Below are 6,539 nucleotides of genomic sequence, written 5' to 3'. Positions count from 1 at the left end.
AGTGGGAGCAGGGGAGTCTCTAATGTAGACCCACGTATTCCGACAACAGCACCATGCATTTTAAGATGAGCTGGTTTTTATCGACCGTATGCACGCCTGCATTTAGCTATTCTCTATGGAAACTGTCCCTTAGGTTGTTGGGAGTGAATGGAAGTTGTTTAATTGCTCTGTCAGTATCAGTGTTAATGTTCACTTTCGCTTTCTGTTGCCCCTTTCTCCGGGGACAAAGAGTTTCCAACTTTTTCCTTCTGAAATTACTTATTTTTCGCTTAATATCGTCCGTCTGCAGAGGCCAAAAAAACCTTTGATGACACCTATTCAGCACCTCCTATTCAGCATTTGTGAACTGAAGCCCTTTTCACTCTCACAAAGCTGCGTCTGCGTCTGAGGCAGCTACAAACACGGTGACATGAAAAGAAAATCGTTATGTTATTGTGTTCCTGAAGCAAAGTGATGTACACATGACAACTCAAGACATAAGGCATAGGTGCCCGGAAGGGTGGTGGGGGGTGGGGGGGGCATTTGAATGTGCCGGCCAGTAGTTGTCTGTCCATGAAATCTGGGGGGGCGGAGCTTATGAAGGGGGGTTGTATTTGTTTGGCAGTTGACTTCAAATATCAACAATCTTTGTGCAGAATCACTGCACCTTTAATTGCAATAGTATTCATTTTAGGCCTATAGGCAGTGGTAAAGCTGGCAGTGGCGTTAGAGGTATTAGAAGGTTATTAGCCGTTAAAACGTGGCTAAACTCAGCTAAGTCCTCTCCTGCCAGGATTCCCGAGAGGTTTCCGGGCCAGACACATCGAACAAACTGTCAAATCAGACAAATTGAGGGTGAATTTAATGGCTTTAAATTCATGGCGGTAATGGAAACCTTTCAAATCATACGTTATCTCGATTTAATTATAATTATATATATATATATATATATATATATATATATATATATATCGTCACATAAAGATATTTAATTGAGTTAATAGAATAAACCTGGAATAAAAGTTCATTGATTTCAAACAGGATAAAAGTTTTTTTTTATTATGATTTTGACAGTCTACATATAATTGACCATGTTTGAAATGTAGCTGGTCCTCACTTCGTGTTAAGTGAAAAACACAAATTTCAACCAACTTTAGCCCGGTTTATGTCTCTTTTGTTACTTATTTATATATAGAAATATATGTTGAGGACAGAAAACATCACACTTAACACTGAAATGTCCAACTACAATCTTGGTTTTTCACCCCCAAACTTTTTGTAAAGTTCTTGTGTAAATGGTTGAGTGTGGCTCCTGCTGTGTTACCTTGAAACTGCAATGGATGAAGCCCAAACATTTTAAATTTGGAGAGCAGGCAGCTCTCTTGGTGGTGTCAATACATAGCTGCACCAACCTTTCACTGAGAACAGAGAGATAAGGTGAACTTCCCTGTGGAGCCTTGGCTTAAAGGATACTTATTCCTTTTTTTTCTCTTTTCTCCATTTTCAAAACCATGGAGAGAGCCGAGCTGAGTGGAGAATAAAGTGTATTCTCTGAGGGGGATGGCTTCTTTAGAAACAGTCGGTGGCTTGCAGCCACCTGCTCGCTAATTGAAAAGCTGCAGCAACACATGGATGATTTCAGGGTTGTCGCAAGATGATTAATGTGAAAAAAGCATTCATATTATATACAGTGTCTCGTTGACTTCTGTCTTTATAGTTTAACTATGTACTAATGTCTAGCCGTTTCCTGTTGCTCTGGTCTAAAATCATCTGGCCAAAGGACTACGGTTGAAAATTAGCAGAAATGTTAATTAATGTGCGTTGTCCTTGTTGTTTTTTTTTGTTTTCACTTTTTTGACATTTTTGTCACTTTTCACAACATTTTTGAAGCTTTTTCCAAAGTTTTTGTCACTTCTGTCAACGTTCTTTTATCATTTTTTTTCCATCAAATGCTATAACATTGAATAAAACATCCAAACGCAATGAAAGTAGTGAACTAATCATTTATTTTACTTGTGAAGAGCGTTGTAATGAACCATCCACATTATTTTTTTGTGTGACAATTTTGGTTGAAAAAAAACCCAAATTTCTGATATAGAAACTTTTTGAAAATGGGTCAAATTTGACCCGAGGACAACGGGAAGGTTAAAAAGGCATTGCACTTGCGCACAGAGCAGGGTGTTCAACACCCCCCCGTTTCAGTTTAAATAAACGTTTTGTTACATTTTGTCGGAGCTGAACGTGCCCCTGATGTGATTGTAGTACAGGTGGAGTGGCACTTGAACATTGGCTATAGCAACTCCTACCCTTGTATCCACTATCCAATAGATTTAAAATCCTTTTCAGCCAATTATCCAATGAGAATTACACCTGTTCTATGTTGACTAAATGTGTTTGCCTTGTGTTCATTTTGTCTCTGATGATGACACAGTAGTGTTGACACATTTGCACTATTCGAGGCTGCAAATCAACCAAGTGTTGTAAGTTGACTAAACTTACTCAGACTTTAACTGTGGAGGTAGCAGGTCAAAAGGCTCTGACAAACTGTTTTGATGTTAAGATTGCTGTAAACTTCAGGCAAACCTTACCCAGAACAAAAAAGTGTGGACCTCCCCGACCTCCTTTTCAGGTCCTCAGGGTTTATGTGGGTCAGTTCTGCCCAATTACTTTTTTGACATTTTCATCAGATTCTTTTGGATTTCACCGTCAACATGTGGAGCAGAGTTTTCTCAGATTTTTACCAAGTGAGCTACACGTTTCTGACTGTGAACTATGACCAAGGCTTTTGTCAAACTTCTATACACCGTGTATATACACTGCTGAAGAACTGTTCTTGTGTCTCGTGTATAATACACGAGACGCCTATCATGGTCATTTTCAGGTTCATACTTAGATTTTGTGTTTCTACTAGAACATGTTTACATGCTTTTAATGTTAAGAAAAACTCTATTATTTTTCATACTGCCTATGGCTGTTGCACCCGCATTCACCCTCTGACTGACACCCTATGTTTTAGCGCCTGTCTTTTCAAGCCCCCCCTCCTGAAAAAGTCCACTCTGCTCTGATTGGTCCACGTCTTTGCATCTCCATCACTTTAAGAATCACTGCTCTATACTACCGCTACTGACACTGCTAACGTTATCTGCTGATTTTTTCTTTTGTGAATGAAACCTACAGACAAATAAAGTAGGACAGGCACTTTTAAGAGCATGAATTAATGATGGTAAGGATCAAATGTTGAGAGTGCATCTCCTCATGAACTCATCAGGCGGATTTATGACAAGTTTGTGCAGTTTACGCGGAATCGTCGTGAATAGCCGCAAAGCGCCGCAAAGCGCCGCAAAGCGCCGCGAAGTGGAGGTATTTTCATTTCGGCGCCCATGTGAGCCAATCTGGTGATTGGCCTGCGCGCTGCAGCAATTGTTTCACCGTCTTCTCTATTTCTTCCCTGAGCCGCGAGCTAATGTGTCAAACCAGGCGGGTAATCGCATACAGGAAGACCACCATTTTTTTTTATTTTTATGTAACCTTTATTTAACCAGGTAAGCCGATTGAGAACAAATTCTCATCTTTAGGCCACCACTATTATCCGTTCATCATTGCATTCACCTTTTCCTCACCCAGCTTCACGTCTCCTCTCCTCGTCCTCCTCTTCATTCCTGTTTGAGTCAACCCTTTCTTCTCCACCCCATCTCTTCATCACTCCTGCAGTCTCCTCTCCCATTTCCATTTCAGTCCCTAGCTGCATTCCTCTGATCTCTCTCATCTTTTTTGATGACATTCCACAGTATTTTACTGTAAATAGAAATAAAGTTTCTTACCGTATTTGAATTTACAGTTATATACTGGCTGCAGTGTAATTCCTGCCTTTTCCTTTATTTTCCCAAGATGCATTGGTATTAACAGTAAATACCTATAATCTGTAACATTCGCTGATAGTGCTGTGATATTATTATTCTTTCCCAGAATGCATTGCCATTTACAGTATGATCATGTATAACATTAAAACCGTAAGATACTGTGAGATTTTAGCTGTAAATTTACATCAGAGGTTTACAGTGTGTGTGACTCATTCTAGCAACACCCAGCAACTTTTCAAGCAGCCTTTAGATACTTTACTATTGAAAATAGTAGCAACACTGGTGTGCAGTCAGTCGTGAGACAGGAGTTGATGCTCAAAATACTTTGCCAGTTAGCTCGCCAGCTATAGTTCTGCAACTGACCCATAAACATATGTCACAATTTGGGTAAATGACTTGACCCTGTACTAGTTAGCAGGGTGACCAATAAGGCTGGGTAACGCCAATGATTTCACATTTCCTTTCCAATTCAAAAGGTCCCAGTTTATTTTCATTTTTTAATCAATACCAATTAGGTGAGGGACATTTCAGTTACAATGCCCATTTTGCTCATTAACGGAAATAAAGCTTCACGCATCCACGTGAAAATCAGCCCACCATGAAGTGTGCCAGGCTTTGAAGCAAATTGAACATAGTGGCCAAACAGTGGAATTCCAACTCCCGGCCCATCATGTGACGCCATTATTATACAGTTGTGCTCATAAGTTTACATATCCATGCTAAAGTTGACTAAAAAGAGGAATAAAAAAAACATCTTTTGGAAATTGATCTTAATGTCTTAATTAAAGAAATTTGGAAAAATCCAACCGTAAATAAATAAATGTTCTTCCTTAAAATACAGGGGGCATAAGTATATACACCCCTATGTTAAATTCTCATAGAGGAAGGCAGATGTTTATTTTTAAAGGCCAGTTATTTCATGGATCCAGGATACTATGCATCCTGATAAAGTTCCCTTGGCCTTTGGAATTAAAATAGCCCCACATCATCACATACCCTTCACCATACCTAGAGATTGGAATGGTTTTATTTCAGTTAGCCTAATAGCTGCTTTGATTTGCATTGAGAGATGATTTTATGGAAAGTACCCCATGCCAATCTCTAGGTATGGTGAAGGGTATATGATGATGTGGGGGTATTTTAATTCCAAAGGCCAAGGGAACTTTATCAGGATGCATAGTATCCTGGATCCATGAAATAACTGGCCTTTAAAAATAAAAATCTGCCTTCCTCCATGGGAATTTAACATAGGGGTGTACTTACTTATGCCCCCTGTATTTTAAGGAAGAACATTTATTTATTTACGATACATTATTCATTCACAAAGAAAATTGGTGTCCTTAAAGGTTGGATTTTTCCTAATTGTTTTTAATTAAGACATTAAGATCAATTTCCAAAAGATGTTTTTTTTTATTCCTCTTTTTAGTCAACTTTAGCATGGGTATGTAAACTTATGAGCACCACTTGTACATCCTTGGTGAAAAGGCAGATATCAGAACGCTCAAATAAATCCATTGTTTTAACCCAGCCCTAGTGACCAAGTGCTAAGTGAGCAGATGTTGGCTTGGAGGGATTTGGTGAGAAAAGAGAAAGTGTTTGTTTCTGTCCATTTTCAACATAAAATATCAAAAAAGATAGAATAATGTTTTAACATGCTGAGTCTCTAAACAGAGTTGGAAACAAATGAGTGACAGACAGACAGCGGCGGCTCACAGTGAACGTTCTTTTATTAAGACTTTATGTTTTCCAGGGCATTACAGACATTCAGAGGAAACATTCTCCCAGGAGATGTGCAAAACAGCGTATTGAATGGAAATGGGTACATTCTCATTTACTTCCAACATTCCGATTTTATATATATATATATATATATATATATATATATATATATATATATATATATATATATATATATTTTACAAAGACACCAACAACAAGCTCAGTTCATTGCATTGATTTTTTAGCGCTGAAAAGACAAAGAAAAAAATAAACTACCAATTTACGCCACAACTACAGTTTAAAGGCCAGCATTTTTCAAACCTTCAGTGGGCCAGTTATATTTATGGCTGTCCTCTCCAGGTTGTTCTAACAAGCACACACCTTGGGGCGGGATTTATTAATCCAGCTCCTGTGGATGTACATTCACATCCAACTTATTCTTTTATTCACTATCTGCCTTTTTAAGTTGCAAAAGAAGGCAAACTGATCAGAAAATCTTGCTCTTTTTTATTTTTTACTAACTATTTTCTTTTGAGAATCAAGCGAATCACACCGTCATTACCCGAGTAATGTACAGGTGAGAAGATGCTTGCTTCTAGATCGAAACTAGTCAATGTCAATGATTTTGTTTTTTTAATTAATATTCTATATTTGAGTTAGAATATGCTACATCGAAATATAGTCATGTATGCAGTTGCATTAAATGGGTTTTTGTTTTGTTTTTATTCTGTAAATCTTTTAATTTGGGAAGTACTTTGTGCTTAAGCTTTACAATTTACAATCATAAATATCAAATACAATTATTACCAAAAAAAGACAAAACAGAAAGCTTAGCTTAGCATAAAGACTAAAATTAGGGGGAAACAGCCTTGCTCTGTCCAAAGGTAAGAGAATCCACCAACCAGCACATCTAAAGCCCTCTAAATTCTGTGTATATCTCAAATTATGTTCTAATGTTGACAACCTGCAAATCACCCAGTT

The sequence above is a fragment of the Sander lucioperca genome, chromosome 1 (assembly GCF_008315115.2).
Source record: "Sander lucioperca isolate FBNREF2018 chromosome 1, SLUC_FBN_1.2, whole genome shotgun sequence".
NCBI classification, from domain to species: Eukaryota; Metazoa; Chordata; class Actinopteri; order Perciformes; family Percidae; genus Sander; species Sander lucioperca.
This window is presented reverse-complemented; position numbering follows the sequence as displayed.